Source organism: Saccoglossus kowalevskii, chromosome 8 (genome assembly GCF_978046115.1).
Source record: "Saccoglossus kowalevskii chromosome 8, keSacKowa6.1, whole genome shotgun sequence".
Lineage (NCBI taxonomy): Eukaryota > Metazoa > Hemichordata > Enteropneusta > Harrimaniidae > Saccoglossus > Saccoglossus kowalevskii.
In genome coordinates this window covers 34,178,098-34,195,128 of record NC_140648.1, presented here as the reverse complement: position 1 = coordinate 34,195,128, position 17,031 = coordinate 34,178,098, and the positions used below count along the sequence as shown (strand labels likewise).

The following is a 17,031-nucleotide window of genomic DNA, read 5'->3' as shown; positions in this document are numbered from 1 at the left end:
CCACATTCGTGGACCAGAAATCTCCCATAAATAACCCTGAAATAAGGGCAAGGTGTCAAATCCTTGAGTCTGGCGCCTTAGACCGCTCGGCCATCCTGACAGTTACTTGCAACTCAAATTTTGCGCCAGTTAATAATTATTGTTATTGCCTACCTACTTACTCGTCATTTATAATTTGTTACGCTTGGCATTTTGCGAATCACGGATGTTCCGGATGAATAAAGCAAACTTTTAAGGCACATAACTCGCAGCAACAGGTTGTTTGAGAATTAACGGTTAAAAACTTCAATTTCATAGCAGCGCCTGGTTTTGATCCAGGGACCTCTGGGTTATGGGCCCAGCACGCTTCCGCTGCGCCACGCTGCTGACATTCTGCAGTATGCAACTTGTATGAATAGTCCAGTTTATCGTAAATGTCATGAAATATAATGCGTAATCTCGGTTCAGTATTTGTAAATTGAAACTAAACGAAACTACTGTCAATGTTGAATCACGACTAAACACGAAGATAATTAAATGTCATATCGAGCACAAACTAGGCGAGAATTTGCTAAGTTACTAAAGGTAAAATAACATTGTCAGAAGTGGGATTCGAACCCACGCCCACATTCGTGGACCAGAAATCTCCCATAAATAACCCTGAAATAAGGGCAAGGTGTCAAATCCTTGAGTCTGGCGCCTTAGACCGCTCGGCCATCCTGACAGTTACTTGCAACTCAAATTTTGCGCCAGTTAATAATTATTGTTATTGCCAACCTACTTACTCGTCATTCATAATTTGTTACGCTTGGCAGATTGCGAATCACGAATGTTCCGGATTAATAAAGCAAACTTTTAAGGCACATAACACGCAGCAACAGGTTGTTTGAGAATTAACAGTTAAAAACTTCAATTTCATAGCAGCGCCTGGTTTCGATCCAGGGACCTCTGGGTTATGGGCCCAGCACGCTTCCGCTGCGCCACGCTGCTGAAATTCTGCTGTATGCAACTTGTATGAATAGTCCAGTTTATCGTAAATGTCATGAAATATAATGCGTAATGTCGGTTCAGTATTTGTAAATTGAAACTAAACGAAACTACTGTCAATGTTGAATCACGACTAAACACGAAGATAATTAAATGTCATATCGAGCACAAACTAGGCGAGAATTTGCTAAGTTACTAAAGGTAAAATAACATTGTCAGAAGTGGGATTCGAACCCACGCCCACATTCGTGGACCAGAAATCTCCCATAAATAACCCTGAAATAAGGGCAAGGTGTCAAAACCTTGAGTCTGGCGCCTTAGACCGCTCGGCCATCCTGACAGTTACTTGCAACTCAAATTTTGCGCCAGTTAATAATTATTGTTATTGCCAACCTACTTACTCGTCATTCATAATTTGTTACGCTTGGCAGATTGCGAATCACGAATGTTCCGGATGAATAAAGCAAACTTTTAAGGCGCATAACTCGCAGCAACAGGTTGTTTGAGAATTAACGGTTAAAAACTTCAATTTCATAGCAGCGCCTGGTTTCGATCCAGGGACCTCTGGGTTATGGGCCCAGCACGCTTCCGCTGCGCCACGCTGCTGACATTCTGCAATATGCAACTTGTATGAATAGTCCAGTTTATCGTAAATGTCATGAAATATAATGCGTAATCTCGGTTCACTATTTGTAAATTGAAACTAAACGAAACTACTGTCAATGTTGAATCACGACTAAACACGAAGATAATTAAATGTCATATCGAGCACAAACTAGGCGAGAATTTGGTAAGTTACTAAAGGTAAAATAACATTGTCAGAAGTAGGATTCGAACTCACGCCCACATTCGTGGACCAGAAATCTCCCATAAATAACCCTGAAATAAGGGCAAGGTGTCAAATCCTTGAGTAGGCGCCTTAGACCGCTCGGCCATCCTGACAGTTACTTGCAACTCAAATTTTGCGCCAGTTAATAATTATTGTTATTGCCAACCTACTTACTCGTCATTTATAATTTGTTACGCTTGGCAGATTGCGAATCACGGATGTTCCGGATGAATAAAGCAAACTTTTAAGGCACATAACTCGCAGCAACAGGTTGTTTGAGAATTAACGGTTAAAAACTTCAATTTCATAGCAGCGCCTGGTTTCGATCCAGGGACCTCTGGGTTATGGGCCCAGCACGCTTCCGCTGCGCCACGCTGCTGACATTCTGCAATATGCAACTTGTATGAATAGTCCAGTTTATCGTAAATGTCATGAAATATAATGCGTAATCTCGGTTCAGTATTTGTAAATTGAAACTAAACGAAACTACTGTCAATGTTGAATCACGACTAAACACGAAGATAATTAAATGTCATATCGAGCACAAACTAGGCGAGAATTTGCTAAGTTACTAAAGGTAAAATAACATTGTCAGAAGTGGGATTCGAACCCACGCCCACATTCGTGGACCAGAAATCTCCCATAAATAACCCTGAAATAAGGGCAAGGTGTCAAATCCTTGAGTCTGGCGCCTTAGACCGCTCGGCCATCCTGACAGTTACTTGCAACTCAAATTTTGCGCCAGTTAATAATTATTGTTATTGCCTACCTACTTACTCGTCATTTATAATTTGTTACGCTTGGCATTTTGCGAATCACGGATGTTCCGGATGAATAAAGCAAACTTTTAAGGCACATAACTCGCAGCAACAGGTTGTTTGAGAATTAACGGTTAAAAACTTCAATTTCATAGCAGCGCCTGGTTTTGATCCAGGGACCTCTGGGTTATGGGCCCAGCACGCTTCCGCTGCGCCACGCTGCTGACATTCTGCAGTATGCAACTTGTATGAATAGTCCAGTTTATCGTAAATGTCATGAAATATAATGCGTAATCTCGGTTCAGTATTTGTAAATTGAAACTAAACAAAACTACTGTCAATGTTGAATCACGACTAAACACGAAGATAATTAAATGTCATATCGAGCACAAACTAGGCGAGAATTTGCTAAGTTACTAAAGGTAAAATAACATTGTCAGAAGTGGGATTCGAACCCACGCCCACATTCGTGGACCAGAAATCTCCCATAAATAACCCTGAAATAAGGGCAAGGTGTCAAATCCTTGAGTCTGGCGCCTTAGACCGCTCGGCCATCCTGACAGTTACTTGCAACTCAAATTTTGCGCCAGTTAATAATTATTGTTATTGCCAACCTACTTACTCGTCATTCATAATTTGTTACGCTTGGCAGATTGCGAATCACGAATGTTCCGGATGAATAAAGCAAACTTTTAAGGCGCATAACTCGCAGCAACAGGTTGTTTGAGAATTAACGGTTAAAAACTTCAATTTCATAGCAGCGCCTGGTTTCGATCCAGGGACCTCTGGGTTATGGGCCCAGCACGCTTCCGCTGCGCCACGCTGCTGACATTCTGCAATATGCAACTTGTATGAATAGTCCAGTTTATCGTAAATGTCATGAAATATAATGCGTAATCTCGGTTCACTATTTGTAAATTGAAACTAAACGAAACTACTGTCAATGTTGAATCACGACTAAACACGAAGATAATTAAATGTCATATCGAGCACAAACTAGGCGAGAATTTGGTAAGTTACTAAAGGTAAAATAACATTGTCAGAAGTAGGATTCGAACTCACGCCCACATTCGTGGACCAGAAATCTCCCATAAATAACCCTGAAATAAGGGCAAGGTGTCAAATCCTTGAGTAGGCGCCTTAGACCGCTCGGCCATCCTGACAGTTACTTGCAACTCAAATTTTGCGCCAGTTAATAATTATTGTTATTGCCAACCTACTTACTCGTCATTTATAATTTGTTACGCTTGGCAGATTGCGAATCACGGATGTTCCGGATGAATAAAGCAAACTTTTAAGGCACATAACTCGCAGCAACAGGTTGTTTGAGAATTAACGGTTAAAAACTTCAATTTCATAGCAGCGCCTGGTTTCGATCCAGGGACCTCTGGGTTATGGGCCCAGCACGCTTCCGATGCACCACGCTGCTGACATTCTGCAATATGCAACTTGTATGAATAGTCCAGTTTATCGTAAATGTCATGAAATATAATGCGTAATCTCGGTTCAGTATTTGTAAATTGAAACTAAACGAAACTACTGTCAATGTTGAATCACGACTAAACACGAAGATAATTAAATGTCATATCGAGCACAAACTAGGCGAGAATTTGCTAAGTTACTAAAGGTAAAATAACATTGTCAGAAGTGGGATTCGAACCCACGCCCACATTCGTGGACCAGAAATCTCCCATAAATAACCCTGAAATAAGGGCAAGGTGTCAAATCCTTGAGTCTGGCGCCTTAGACCGCTCGGCCATCCTGACAGTTACTTGCAACTCAAATTTTGCGCCAGTTAATAATTATTGTTATTGCCTACCTACTTACTCGTCATTTATAATTTGTTACGCTTGGCATTTTGCGAATCACGGATGTTCCGGATGAATAAAGCAAACTTTTAAGGCACATAACTCGCAGCAACAGGTTGTTTGAGAATTAACGGTTAAAAACTTCAATTTCATAGCAGCGCCTGGTTTTGATCCAGGGACCTCTGGGTTATGGGCCCAGCACGCTTCCGCTGCGCCACGCTGCTGACATTCTGCAGTATGCAACTTGTATGAATAGTCCAGTTTATCGTAAATGTCATGAAATATAATGCGTAATCTCGGTTCAGTATTTGTAAATTGAAACTAAACAAAACTACTGTCAATGTTGAATCACGACTAAACACGAAGATAATTAAATGTCATATCGAGCACAAACTAGGCGAGAATTTGCTAAGTTACTAAAGGTAAAATAACATTGTCAGAAGTGGGATTCGAACCCACGCCCACATTCGTGGACCAGAAATCTCCCATAAATAACCCTGAAATAAGGGCAAGGTGTCAAATCCTTGAGTCTGGCGCCTTAGACCGCTCGGCCATCCTGACAGTTACTTGCAACTCAAATTTTGCGCCAGTTAATAATTATTGTTATTGCCAACCTACTTACTCGTCATTCATAATTTGTTACGCTTGGCAGATTGCGAATCACGAATGCTCCGGATTAATAAAGCAAACTTTTAAGGCACATAACTCGCAGCAACAGGTTGTTTGAGAATTAACGGTTAAAAACTTCAATTTCATAGCAGCGCCTGGTTTCGATCCAGGGACCTCTGGGTTATGGGCCAAGCACGCTTCTGATGCACCACGCTGTTGACATTCTGCAATATGCAACTTGTATGAATAGTCCAGTTTATCGTAAATGTCATGAAATATAATGCGTAATCTCGGTTCAGTATTTGTAAATTGAAACTAAACGAAACTACTGTCAATGTTGAATCACGACTAAACACGAAGATAATTAAATGTAATATCGAGCACAAACTAGGCGAGAATTTGCTAAGTTACTAAAGGTAAAATAACATTGTCATTAGTGGGATTCGAACCCACGCCCACATTCGTGGACCAGAAATCTCCCATAAATAACCCTGAAATAAGGGCAAGGTGTCAAATCCTTGAGTCTGGCGCCTTAGACCGCTCGGCCATCCTGACAGTTACTTGCAACTCAAATTTTGCGCCAGTTAATAATTATTGTTATTGCCAACCTACTTACTCGTCATTTATAATTTGTTACGCTTGGCAGATTGCGAATCACGGATGTTCCGGATGAATAAAGCAAACTTTTAAGGCACATAACTCGCAGCAACAGGTTGTTTGAGAATTAACGGTTAAAAACTTCAATTTCATAGCAGCGCCTGGTTTCGATCCAGGGACCTCTGGGTTATGGGCCGTGCACGCTTCCGCTGCGCCACGCTGCTGACTTTCTGCTGTATGCAACTTGTATGAATAGTCCAGTTTATCGTAAATGTCATGAAATATAATGCGTAATCTCGGTTCAGTATTTGTAAATTGAAACTAAACGAAACTACTGTCAATGTTGAATCACGACTAAACACGAAGATAATTAAATGTCATATCGAGCACAAACTAGGCGAGAATTTGCTAAGTTACTAAAGGTAAAATAACATTGTCAGAAGTGGGATTCGAACCCACGCCCACATTCGTGGACCAGAAATCTCCCATAAATAACCCTGAAATAAGGGCAAGGTGTCAAATCCTTGAGTCTGGCGCCTTAGACCGCTCGGCCATCCTGACAGTTACTTGCAACTCAAATTTTGCGCCAGTTAATAATTATTGTTATTGCCAACCTACTTACTCGTCATTCATAATTTGTTACGCTTGGCAGATTGCGAATCACGAATGCTCCGGATTAATAAAGCAAACTTTTAAGGCACATAACTCGCAGCAACAGGTTATTTGAGAATTAACGGTTAAAAACTTCAATTTCATAGCAGCGCCTGGTTTCGATCCAGGGACCTCTGGGTTATGGGCCAAGCACGCTTCTGATGCACCACGCTGTTGACATTCTGCAATATGCAACTTGTATGAATAGTCCAGTTTATCGTAAATGTCATGAAATATAATGCGTAATCTCGGTTCAGTATTTGTAAATTGAAACTAAACGAAACTACTGTCAATGTTGAATCACGACTAAACACGAAGATAATTAAATGTCATATCGAGCACAAACTAGGCGAGAATTTGCTAAGTTACTAAAGGTAAAATAACATTGTCAGAAGTGGGATTCGAACCCACGCCCACATTCGTGGACCAGAAATCTCCCATAAATAACCCTGAAATAAGGGCAAGGTGTCAAATCCTTGAGTCTGGCGCCTTAGACCGCTCGGCCATCCTGACAGTTACTTGCAACTCAAATTTTGCGCCAGTTAATAATTATTGTTATTGCCAACCTACTTACTCGTCATTTATAATTTGTTACGCTTGGCAGATTGCGAATCACGGATGTTCCGGATGAATAAAGCAAACTTTTAAGGCACATAACTCGCAGCAACAGGTTGTTTGAGAATTAACGGTTAAAAACTTCAATTTCATAGCAGCGCCTGGTTTCGATCCAGGGACCTCTGGGTTATGGGCCCAGCACGCTTCCGCTGCGCCACGCTGCTGACTTTCTGCTGTATGCAACTTGTATGAATAGTCCAGTTTATCGTAAATGTCATGAAATATAATGCGTAATCTCGGTTCAGTATTTGTAAATTGAAACTAAACGAAACTACTGTCAATGTTGAATCACGACTAAACACGAAGATAATTAAATGTCATATCGAGCACAAACTAGGCGAGAATTTGCTAAGTTACTAAAGGTAAAATAACATTGTCAGAAGTGGGATTCGAACCCACGCCCACATTCGTGGACCAGAAATCTCCCATAAATAACCCTGAAATAAGGGCAAGGTGTCAAATCCTTGAGTCTGGCGCCTTAGACCGCTCGGCCATCCTGACAGTTACTTGCAACCTAAATTTTGCGCCAGTTAATAATTATTGTTATTGCCAACCTACTTACTCGTCATTCATAAATTGTTACGCTTGGCAGATTGCGAATCACGAATGTTCCGGATTAATAAAGCAAACTTTTAAGGCACATAACTCGGAGCAACAGGTTGTTCGAGAATTAACGGTTTAAAACGTCAATTTCATAACAGCGCCTGGTTTCGATCCAGGGACCTCTGGGTTATGGGCCCAGCACGCTTCCGCTGCGCCACGCTGCTGACATTCTGCAATATGCAACTTGTATGAATAGTCCAGTTTATCGTAAATGTCATGAAATATAATGCGTAATCTCGGTTCAGTATTTGTAAATTGAAACTAAACGAAACTACTGTCAATGTTGAATCACGACTAAACACGAAGATAATTAAATGTCATATCGAGCACAAACTAGGCGAGAATTTGCTAAGTTACTAAAGATAAAATAACATTGTCAGAAGTGGGATTCGAACCCACGCCCACATTCGTGGACCAGAAATCTCCCATAAATAACCCTGAAATAAGGGCAAGGTGTCAAATCCTTGAGTCTGGCGCCTTAGACCGCTCGGCCATCCTGACAGTTACTTGCAACCTAAATTTTGCGCCAGTTAATAATTATTGTTATTGCCAACCTACTTACTCGTCATTCATAAATTGTTACGCTTGGCAGATTGCGAATCACGAATGTTCCGGATTAATAAAGCAAACTTTTAAGGCACATAACTCGGAGCAACAGGTTGTTCGAGAATTAACGGTTTAAAACGTCAATTTCATAACAGCGCCTGGTTTCGATCCAGGGACCTCTGGGTTATGGGCCCAGCACGCTTCCGCTGCGCCACGCTGCTGACATTCTGCAATATGCAACTTGTATGAATAGTCCAGTTTATCGTAAATGTCATGAAATATAATGCGTAATCTCGGTTCAGTATTTGTAAATTGAAACTAAACGAAACTACTGTCAATGTTGAATCACGACTAAACACGAAGATAATTAAATGTCATATCGAGCACAAACTAGGCGAGAATTTGTTAAGTTACTAAAGGTAAAATAACATTGTCAGAAGTGGGATTCGAACCCACGCCCACATTCGTGGACCAGAAATCTCCCATAAATAACCCTGAAATAAGGGCAAGGTGTCAAATCCTTGAGTCTGGCGCCTTAGACCGCTCGGCCATCCTGACAGTTACTTGCAACTCAAATTTTGCGCCAGTTAATAATTATTGTTATTGCCTACCTACTTACTCGTCATTTATAATTTGTTACGCTTGGCATTTTGCGAATCACGGATGTTCCGGATGAATAAAGCAAACTTTTAAGGCACATAACTCGCAGCAACAGGTTGTTTGAGAATTAACGGTTAAAAACTTCAATTTCATAGCAGCGCCTGGTTTTGATCCAGGGACCTCTGGGTTATGGGCGCAGCACGCTTCCGCTGCGCCACGCTGCTGACATTCTGCAGTATGCAACTTGTATGAATAGTCCAGTTTATCGTAAATGTCATGAAATATAATGCGTAATCTCGGTTCAGTATTTGTAAATTGAAACTAAACAAAACTACTGTCAATGTTGAATCACGACTAAACACGAAGATAATTAAATGTCATATCGAGCACAAACTAGGCGAGAATTTGCTAAGTTACTAAAGGTAAAATAACATTGTCAGAAGTGGGATTCGAACCCACGCCCACATTCGTGGACCAGAAATCTCCCATAAATAACCCTGAAATAAGGGCAAGGTGTCAAATCCTTGAGTCTAGCGCCTTAGACCGCTCGGCCATCCTGACAGTTACTTGCAACTCAAATTTTGCGCCAGTTAATAATTATTGTTATTGCCAACCTACTTACTCGTCATTCATAATTTGTTACGCTTGGCAGATTGCGAAACACGAATGCTCCGGATTAATAAAGCAAAGTTTTAAGGCACATAACTCGCAGCAACAGGTTGTTTGAGAATTAACGGTTAAAAACTTCAATTTCATAGCTGCGCCTGGTTTCGATCCAGGGACCTCTGGGTTATGGGCCCAGCACGCTTCCGATGCACCACGCTGTTGACATTCTGCAATATGCAACTTGTATGAATAGTCCAGTTTATTGTAAATGTCATGAAATATAATGCGTAATCTCGGTTCAGTATTTGTAAATTGAAACTAAACGAAACTACTGTCAATGTTGAATCACGACTAAACACGAAGATAATTAAATGTCATATCGAGCACAAACTAGGCGAGAATTTGCTAAGTTACTAAAGGTAAAATAACATTGTCAGAAGTGGGATTCGAACCCACGCCCACATTCGTGGACCAGAAATCTCCCATAAATAACCCTGAAATAAGGGCAAGGTGTCAAATCCTTGAGTCTAGCGCCTTAGACCGCTCGGCCATCCTGACAGTTACTTGCAACTCAAATTTTGCGCCAGTTAATAATTATTGTTATTGCCAACCTACTTACTCGTCATTCATAATTTGTTACGCTTGGCAGATTGCGAAACACGAATGCTCCGGATTAATAAAGCAAACTTTTAAGGCACATAACTCGCAGCAACAGGTTGTTTGAGAATTAACGGTTAAAAACTTCAATTTCATAGCTGCGCCTGGTTTCGATCCAGGGACCTCTGGGTTATGGGCCCAGCACGCTTCCGATGCACCACGCTGTTGACATTCTGCAATATGCAACTTGTATGAATAGTCCAGTTTATTGTAAATGTCATGAAATATAATGCGTAATCTCGGTTCAGTATTTGTAAATTGAAACTAAACGAAACTACTGTCAATGTTGAATCACGACTAAACACGAAGATAATTAAATGTCATATCGAGCACAAACTAGGCGAGAATTTGCTAAGTTACTAAAGGTAAAATAACATTGTCAGAAGTGGGATTCGAACCCACGCCCACATTCGTGGACCAGAAATCTCCCATAAATAACCCTGAAATAAGTGCAAGGTGTCAAATCCTTGAGTCTGGCGCCTTAGACCGCTCGGCCATCCTGACAGTTACTTGCAACTCAAATTTTGCGCCAGTTAATAATTATTGTTATTGCCAACCTACTTACTCGTCATTCATAATTTGTTACGCTTGGCAGATTGCGAATCACGAATGCTCCGGATTAACAAAGCAAACTTTTAAGGCACATAACTCGCAGCAACAGGTTGTTTGAGAATTAACGGTTAAATACTTCAATTTCATAGCTGCGCCTGGTTTCGATCCAGGGACCTCTGGGTTATGGGCCCAGCACGCTTCCGATGCACCACGCTGTTGACATTCTGCAATATGCAACTTGTATGAATAGTCCAGTTTATCGTAAATGTCATGAAATATAATGCGTAATCTTGGTTCAGTATTTGTAAATTGAAACTAAACGAAACTACTGTCAATGTTGAATCACGACTAAACACGAAGATAATTAAATGTCATATCGAGCACAAACTAGGCGAGAATTTGCTAAGTTACTAAAGGTAAAATAACATTGTCAGAAGTGGGATTCGAACCCACGCCCACATTCGTGGACCAGAAATCTCCCATAAATAACCCTGAAATAAGGACAAGGTGTCAAATCCTTGAGTCTGGCGCCTTAGACCGCTCGGCCATCCTGACAGTTACTTGCAACTCAAATTTTGCGCCAGTTAATAATTATTGTTATTGCCAACCTACTTACTCGTCATTTATAATTTGTTACGCTTGGCAGATTGCGAATCACGTATGTTCCGGATGAATAAAGCAAACTTTTAAGGCACATAACTCCGAGCAACAGGTTGTTTGAGAATTAACGGTTAAAAACTTCAATTTCATAGCAGCGCCTGGTTTCGATCCAGGGACCTCTGGGTTATGGGCCCAGCACGCTTCCGCTGCGCCACGCTGCTGACATTCTGCAGTATGCAACTTGTATGAATAGTCCAGTTTATCGTAAATGTCATGAAATATAATGCGTAATCTCGGTTCAGTATTTGTAAATTGAAACTAAACGAAACTACTGTCAATGTTGAATCACGACTAAACACGAAGATAATTAAATGTCATATCGAGCACAAACTAGGCGAGAATTTGCTAAGTTACTAAAGGTAAAATAACATTGTCAGAAGTAGGATTCGAACCCACGCCCACATTCGTGGACCAGAAATCTCCCATAAATAACCCTGAAATAAGGGCAAGGTATCAAATCCTTGATTCTGGCGCCTTAGACCGCTCGGCCATCCTGACAGTTACTTGCAACTCAAATTTTGCGCCAGTTAATAATTATTGTTATTGCCAACCTACTTACTCGTCATTCATAATTTGTTACGCTTGGCAGATTGCGAATCACGAATGTTCCGGATGAATAAAGCAAACTTTTAAGGCACATAACTCGCAGCAACAGGTTGTTTGAGAATTACGGTTAAAAACTTCTATTTCATAGCAGCGCCTGGTTTCGATCCAGGGACCTCTGGGTTATGGGCCCAGCACGCTTCCGCTGCGCCACGCTGCTGACTTTCTGCTGTATGCAACTTGTATGAATAGTCCAGTTTATCGTAAATGTCATGAAATATAATGCGTAATCTCGGTTCAGTATTTGTAAATTGAAACTAAACGAAACTACTGTCAATGTTGAATCACGACTAAACACGAAGATAATTAAATGTCATATCGAGCACAAACTAGGCGAGAATTTGCTAAGTTACTAAAGGTAAAATAACATTGTCAGAAGTGGGATTCGAACCCACGCCCACATTCGTGGACCAGAAATCTCCCATAAATAACCCTGAAATAAGGGCAAGGTGTCAAATCCTTGAGTCTGGCGCCTTAGACCGCTCGGCCATCCTGACAGTTACTTGCAACTCAAATTTTGCGCCAGTTAATAATTATTGTTATTGCCAACCTACTTACTCGTCATTCATAATTTGTTACGCTTGGCAGATTGCGAATCACGAATGCTCCGGATTAATAAAGCAAACTTTTAAGGCACATAACTCGCAGCAACAGGTTGTTTGAGAATTAACGGTTAAAAACTTCAATTTCATAGCTGCGCCTGGTTTCGATCCAGGGACCTCTGGGTTATGGGCCCAGCACGCTTCCGATGCACCACGCTGTTGACATTCTGCAATATGCAACTTGTATGAATAGTCCAGTTTATCGTAAATGTCATGAAATATAATGCGTAATCTCGGTTCAGTATTTGTAAATTGAAACTAAACGAAACTACTGTCAATGTTGAATCACGACTAAACACGAAGATAATTAAATGTCATATCGAGCACAAACTAGGCGAGAATTTGCTAAGTTACTAAAGGTAAAATAACATTGTCAGAAGTGGGATTCGAACCCACGCCCACATTCGTGGACCAGAAATCTCCCATAAATAACCCTGAAATAAGGGCAAGGTGTCAAATCCTTGAGTCTGGCGCCTTAGACCGCTCGGCCATCCTGACAGTTACTTGCAACTCAAATTTTGCGCCAGTTAATAATTATTGTTATTGCCAACCTACTTACTCTTCATTCATAATTTGTTACGCTTGGCAGATTGCGAATCACGAATGTTCCGGATGAATAAAGCAAACTTTTAAGGCACATAACTCCGAGCAACAGGTTGTTTGAGAATTAACGGTTAAAAACTTCAATTTCATAGCAGCGCCTGGTTTCGATCCAGGGACCTCTGGGTTATGGGCCCAGCACGCTTCCGCTGCGCCACGCTGCTGACATTCTGCAGTATGCAACTTGTATGAATAGTCCAGTTTATCGTAAATGTCATGAAATATAATGCGTAATCTCGGTTCAGTATTTGTAAATTGAAACTAAACGAAACTACTGTCAATGTTGAATCACGACTAAACACGAAGATAATTAAATGTCATATCGAGCACAAACTAGGCGAGAATTTGCTAAGTTACTAAAGGTAAAATAACATTGTCAGAAGTAGGATTCGAACCCACGCCCACATTCGTGGACCAGAAATCTCCCATAAATAACCCTGAAATAAGGGCAAGGTGTCAAATCCTTGAGTCTGGCGCCTTAGACCGCTCGGCCATCCTGACAGTTACTTGCAACTCAAATTTTGCGCCAGTTAATAATTATTGTTATTGCCAACCTACTTACTCGTCATTCATAATTTGTTACGCTTGGCAGATTGCGAATCACGAATGTTCCGGATGAATAAAGCAAACTTTTAAGGCACATAACTCGCAGCAACAGGTTGTTTGAGAATTACGGTTAAAAACTTCTATTTCATAGCAGCGCCTGGTTTCGATCCAGGGACCTCTGGGTTATGGGCCCAGCACGCTTCCGCTGCGCCACGCTGCTGACTTTCTGCTGTATGCAACTTGTATGAATAGTCCAGTTTATCGTAAATGTCATGAAATATAATGCGTAATCTCGGTTCAGTATTTGTAAATTGAAACTAAACGAAACTACTGTCAATGTTGAATCACGACTAAACACGAAGATAATTAAATGTCATATCGAGCACAAACTAGGCGAGAATTTGCTAAGTTACTAAAGGTAAAATAACATTGTCAGAAGTGGGATTCGAACCCACGCCCACATTCGTGGACCAGAAATCTCCCATAAATAACCCTGAAATAAGGGCAAGGTGTCAAATCCTTGAGTCTGGCGCCTTAGACCGCTCGGCCATCCTGACAGTTACTTGCAACTCAAATTTTGCGCCAGTTAATAATTATTGTTATTGCCAACCTACTTACTCGTCATTCATAATTTGTTACGCTTGGCAGATTGCGAATCACGAATGTTCCGGATGAATAAAGCAAACTTTTAAGGCACATAACTCGCAGCAACAGGTTGTTTGAAAATTAACGGTTAAAAACTTCAATTTCATAGCAGCGCCTGGTTTCGATCCAGGGACCTCTGGGTTATGGGCCCAGCACGCTTCCGCTGCGCCACGCTGCTGACATTCTGCAGTATGCAACTTGTATGAATAGTCCAGTTTATCGTAAATGTCATGAAATATAATGCGTAATCTCGGTTCAGTATTTGTAAATTGAAACTAAACGAAACTACTGTCAATGTTGAATCACGACTAAACACGAAGATAATTAAATGTCATATCGAGCACAAACTAGGCGAGAATTTGCTAAGTTACTAAAGGTAAAATAACATTGTCAGAAGTGGGATTCGAACCCACGCCCACATTCGTGGACCAGAAATCTCCCATAAATAACCCTGAAATAAGGGCAAGGTGTCAAATCCTTGAGTCTGGCGCCTTAGACCGCTCGGCCATCCTGACAGTTACTTGCAACTCAAATTTTGCGCCAGTTAATAATTATTGTTATTGCCAACCTACTTACTCGTCATTCATAATTTGTTACGCTTGGCAGATTGCGAATCACGAATGCTCCGGATTAATAAAGCAAACTTTTAAGGCACATAACTCGCAGCAACAGGTTGTTTGAGAATTAACGGTTAAAAACTTCAATTTCATAGCTGCGCCTGGTTTCGATCCAGGGACCTCTGGGTTATGGGCCCAGCACGCTTCCGATGCACCACGCTGTTGACATTCTGCAATATGCAACTTGTATGAATAGTCCAGTTTATCGTAAATGTCATGAAATATAATGCGTAATCTCGGTTCAGTATTTGTAAATTGAAACTAAACGAAACTACTGTCAATGTTGAATCACGACTAAACACGAAGATATTTAAATGTCATATCGAGCACAAACTAGGCGAGAATTTGCTAAGTTACTAAAGGTAAAATAACATTGTCAGAAGTGGGATTCGAACCCACGCCCACATTCGTGGACCAGAAATCTCCCATAAATAACCCTGAAATAAGGGCAAGGTGTCAAATCCTTGAGTCTGGCGCCTTAGACCGCTCGGCCATCCTGACAGTTACTTGCAACTCAAATTTTGCGCCAGTTAATAATTATTGTTATTGCCAACCTACTTACTCGTCATTCATAATTTGTTACGCTTGGCAGATTGCGATCCACGGATGTTCCGGATGAATAAAGCAAACTTTTAAGGCACATAACTCGCAGCAACAGGTTGTTTGAGAATTAACGGCTAAAAACTTCAATTTCATAGCAGCGCTTGGTTTTGATCCAGGGACCTCTGGGTTATGGGCCCAGCACGCTTCCGCTGCGCCACGCTGCTGACATTCTGCAGTATGCAACTTGTATGAATAGTCCAGTTTATCGTAAATGTCATGAAATATAATGCGTAATCTCGGTTCAGTATTTGTAAATTGAAACTAAACGAAACTACTGTCAATGTTGAATCACGACTAAACACGAAGATAATTAAATGTCATATCGAGCACAAACTAGGCGAGAATTTGCTAAGTTACTAAAGGTAAAATAACATTGTCAGAAGTGGGATTCGAACCCACGCCCACATTCGTGGACCAGAAATCTCCCATAAATAATCCTGAAATAACGGCAAGGTGTCAAATCCTTAAGTCTGGCGCCTTAGACCGCTCGGCCATCCTGACAGTTACTTGCATCTGAAATTTTGCGCCAGTTAATAATTATTGTTATTGCCAACCTACTTACTCGTCATTCATAATTTGTTACGCTTGGCAGATTGCGAATCACGAATGTTCCGGATTAATAAAGCAAACTTTTAAGGCACATAACTCGCAGCAACAGGTTGTTTGAGAATTAACGGTTAAAAACTTCAATTTCATAGCAGCGCCTGGTTTCGATCCAGGGACCTCTGGGTTATGGGCCCAGCACGCTTCGGCTGCGCCACGCTGCTGACATTCTGCTGTATGCAACTTGTATGAATAGTCCAGTTTATCGTAAATGTCATGAAATATAATGCGTAATCTCGGTAAATTGAAACTAAACGAAACTACTGTCAATGTTGAATCACGACTAAACACGAAGATAATTAAATGTCATATCGAGCACAAACTAGGCGAGAATTTGCTAAGTTACTAAAGGTAAAATAACATTGTCAGAAGTAGGATTCGAACCCACGCCCACATTCGTGGACCAGAAATCTCCCACAAATAACCCTGAAATAAGGGCAAGGGGTCAAATCCTTGAATCTGTTGCCTTAGACCGCTCAGCCATCCTGACAGCGACTTACAACTCAAATTTTGCGCCAGTTAATAATTATTGTTATTGCCAACCTACTTACTCGTCATTCTTAAGTTGTTGCGCTTGGCAGATTGCGAATCACGAATGTTTCGGATGAATAAAGCAAACTTTTAAGGCACATAACTCGAAGCAACAGGTTGTTTGAAAATTAACGGTTAAAAACTTCAATTTCATAGCAGCGCCTGGTTTCGATCCAGGGACCTCTGGGTTATGGGCCCAGCACGCTTCCGCTGCGCCACGCTGCTGACATTCTGCAGTATGCAACTTGTATGAATAGTCCAGTTTATCGTAAATGTCATGAAATATAATGCGTAATCTCGGTTCAGTATTTGTAAATTGAAACTAAACGAAACTACTGTCAATGTTGAATCACGACTAAACACGAAGATAATTAAATGTCATATCGAGCACAAACTAGGCGAGAATTTGCTAAGTTACTAAAGGTAAAATAACATTGTCAGAAGTGGGATTCGAACCCACGCCCACATTCGTGGACCAGAAATCTCCCATAAATAACCCTGAAATAAGGGCAAGGTGTCAAATCCTTGAGTCTGGCGCCTTAGACCGCTCGGCCATCCTGACAGTTACTTGCAACTCAAATTTTGCGCCAGTTAATAATTATTGTTATTGCCAACCTACTTACT

At 41.0% G+C, this 17,031-nt stretch overlaps 20 non-coding genes across 20 annotated transcripts; all 20 read right to left on the bottom strand.

Moving 5' to 3' along the window:
* Positions 1 to 576: 576 nt before the first annotated feature.
* On the bottom strand, positions 577 to 703 carry TRNAL-CAA (transfer RNA leucine (anticodon CAA)). The gene is made up of 2 exons: positions 666 to 703; positions 577 to 622 (listed from the first exon to the last, which is right to left on the bottom strand). It is a non-coding gene; the product is annotated as a tRNA-Leu (tRNA).
* Positions 704 to 1,179: 476 nt separating this feature from the next.
* On the bottom strand, positions 1,180 to 1,306 carry TRNAL-CAA (transfer RNA leucine (anticodon CAA)). The gene is made up of 2 exons: positions 1,269 to 1,306; positions 1,180 to 1,225 (listed from the first exon to the last, which is right to left on the bottom strand). It is a non-coding gene; the product is annotated as a tRNA-Leu (tRNA).
* A 1,078-nt stretch (positions 1,307 to 2,384) lies between these two features.
* On the bottom strand, positions 2,385 to 2,511 carry TRNAL-CAA (transfer RNA leucine (anticodon CAA)). Its single transcript has 2 exons — positions 2,474 to 2,511; positions 2,385 to 2,430 (listed from the first exon to the last, which is right to left on the bottom strand). It is a non-coding gene; the product is annotated as a tRNA-Leu (tRNA).
* Positions 2,512 to 2,987: 476 nt separating this feature from the next.
* On the bottom strand, positions 2,988 to 3,114 carry TRNAL-CAA (transfer RNA leucine (anticodon CAA)). Its single transcript has 2 exons — positions 3,077 to 3,114; positions 2,988 to 3,033 (listed from the first exon to the last, which is right to left on the bottom strand). It is a non-coding gene; the product is annotated as a tRNA-Leu (tRNA).
* A 1,078-nt stretch (positions 3,115 to 4,192) lies between these two features.
* On the bottom strand, positions 4,193 to 4,319 carry TRNAL-CAA (transfer RNA leucine (anticodon CAA)). Its single transcript has 2 exons — positions 4,282 to 4,319; positions 4,193 to 4,238 (listed from the first exon to the last, which is right to left on the bottom strand). It is a non-coding gene; the product is annotated as a tRNA-Leu (tRNA).
* Positions 4,320 to 4,795: 476 nt separating this feature from the next.
* TRNAL-CAA (transfer RNA leucine (anticodon CAA)) lies at positions 4,796 to 4,922 on the bottom strand. The gene is made up of 2 exons: positions 4,885 to 4,922; positions 4,796 to 4,841 (listed from the first exon to the last, which is right to left on the bottom strand). It is a non-coding gene; the product is annotated as a tRNA-Leu (tRNA).
* Positions 4,923 to 6,001: 1,079 nt separating this feature from the next.
* On the bottom strand, positions 6,002 to 6,128 carry TRNAL-CAA (transfer RNA leucine (anticodon CAA)). Its single transcript has 2 exons — positions 6,091 to 6,128; positions 6,002 to 6,047 (listed from the first exon to the last, which is right to left on the bottom strand). It is a non-coding gene; the product is annotated as a tRNA-Leu (tRNA).
* Positions 6,129 to 6,604: 476 nt separating this feature from the next.
* TRNAL-CAA (transfer RNA leucine (anticodon CAA)) lies at positions 6,605 to 6,731 on the bottom strand. Its single transcript has 2 exons — positions 6,694 to 6,731; positions 6,605 to 6,650 (listed from the first exon to the last, which is right to left on the bottom strand). It is a non-coding gene; the product is annotated as a tRNA-Leu (tRNA).
* A 476-nt stretch (positions 6,732 to 7,207) lies between these two features.
* On the bottom strand, positions 7,208 to 7,334 carry TRNAL-CAA (transfer RNA leucine (anticodon CAA)). The gene is made up of 2 exons: positions 7,297 to 7,334; positions 7,208 to 7,253 (listed from the first exon to the last, which is right to left on the bottom strand). It is a non-coding gene; the product is annotated as a tRNA-Leu (tRNA).
* Positions 7,335 to 7,810: 476 nt separating this feature from the next.
* TRNAL-CAA (transfer RNA leucine (anticodon CAA)) lies at positions 7,811 to 7,937 on the bottom strand. Its single transcript has 2 exons — positions 7,900 to 7,937; positions 7,811 to 7,856 (listed from the first exon to the last, which is right to left on the bottom strand). It is a non-coding gene; the product is annotated as a tRNA-Leu (tRNA).
* A 476-nt stretch (positions 7,938 to 8,413) lies between these two features.
* On the bottom strand, positions 8,414 to 8,540 carry TRNAL-CAA (transfer RNA leucine (anticodon CAA)). The gene is made up of 2 exons: positions 8,503 to 8,540; positions 8,414 to 8,459 (listed from the first exon to the last, which is right to left on the bottom strand). It is a non-coding gene; the product is annotated as a tRNA-Leu (tRNA).
* A 1,682-nt stretch (positions 8,541 to 10,222) lies between these two features.
* TRNAL-CAA (transfer RNA leucine (anticodon CAA)) lies at positions 10,223 to 10,349 on the bottom strand. Its single transcript has 2 exons — positions 10,312 to 10,349; positions 10,223 to 10,268 (listed from the first exon to the last, which is right to left on the bottom strand). It is a non-coding gene; the product is annotated as a tRNA-Leu (tRNA).
* A 476-nt stretch (positions 10,350 to 10,825) lies between these two features.
* Positions 10,826 to 10,952, bottom strand: TRNAL-CAA (transfer RNA leucine (anticodon CAA)). Its single transcript has 2 exons — positions 10,915 to 10,952; positions 10,826 to 10,871 (listed from the first exon to the last, which is right to left on the bottom strand). It is a non-coding gene; the product is annotated as a tRNA-Leu (tRNA).
* A 1,078-nt stretch (positions 10,953 to 12,030) lies between these two features.
* Positions 12,031 to 12,157, bottom strand: TRNAL-CAA (transfer RNA leucine (anticodon CAA)). The gene is made up of 2 exons: positions 12,120 to 12,157; positions 12,031 to 12,076 (listed from the first exon to the last, which is right to left on the bottom strand). It is a non-coding gene; the product is annotated as a tRNA-Leu (tRNA).
* Positions 12,158 to 12,633: 476 nt separating this feature from the next.
* On the bottom strand, positions 12,634 to 12,760 carry TRNAL-CAA (transfer RNA leucine (anticodon CAA)). The gene is made up of 2 exons: positions 12,723 to 12,760; positions 12,634 to 12,679 (listed from the first exon to the last, which is right to left on the bottom strand). It is a non-coding gene; the product is annotated as a tRNA-Leu (tRNA).
* Positions 12,761 to 13,838: 1,078 nt separating this feature from the next.
* TRNAL-CAA (transfer RNA leucine (anticodon CAA)) lies at positions 13,839 to 13,965 on the bottom strand. The gene is made up of 2 exons: positions 13,928 to 13,965; positions 13,839 to 13,884 (listed from the first exon to the last, which is right to left on the bottom strand). It is a non-coding gene; the product is annotated as a tRNA-Leu (tRNA).
* Positions 13,966 to 14,441: 476 nt separating this feature from the next.
* Positions 14,442 to 14,568, bottom strand: TRNAL-CAA (transfer RNA leucine (anticodon CAA)). Its single transcript has 2 exons — positions 14,531 to 14,568; positions 14,442 to 14,487 (listed from the first exon to the last, which is right to left on the bottom strand). It is a non-coding gene; the product is annotated as a tRNA-Leu (tRNA).
* Positions 14,569 to 15,044: 476 nt separating this feature from the next.
* TRNAL-CAA (transfer RNA leucine (anticodon CAA)) lies at positions 15,045 to 15,171 on the bottom strand. The gene is made up of 2 exons: positions 15,134 to 15,171; positions 15,045 to 15,090 (listed from the first exon to the last, which is right to left on the bottom strand). It is a non-coding gene; the product is annotated as a tRNA-Leu (tRNA).
* A 476-nt stretch (positions 15,172 to 15,647) lies between these two features.
* TRNAL-UAA (transfer RNA leucine (anticodon UAA)) lies at positions 15,648 to 15,774 on the bottom strand. The gene is made up of 2 exons: positions 15,737 to 15,774; positions 15,648 to 15,693 (listed from the first exon to the last, which is right to left on the bottom strand). It is a non-coding gene; the product is annotated as a tRNA-Leu (tRNA).
* A 1,068-nt stretch (positions 15,775 to 16,842) lies between these two features.
* On the bottom strand, positions 16,843 to 16,969 carry TRNAL-CAA (transfer RNA leucine (anticodon CAA)). Its single transcript has 2 exons — positions 16,932 to 16,969; positions 16,843 to 16,888 (listed from the first exon to the last, which is right to left on the bottom strand). It is a non-coding gene; the product is annotated as a tRNA-Leu (tRNA).
* Between the last annotated feature and the right edge of the window lie 62 nt (positions 16,970 to 17,031).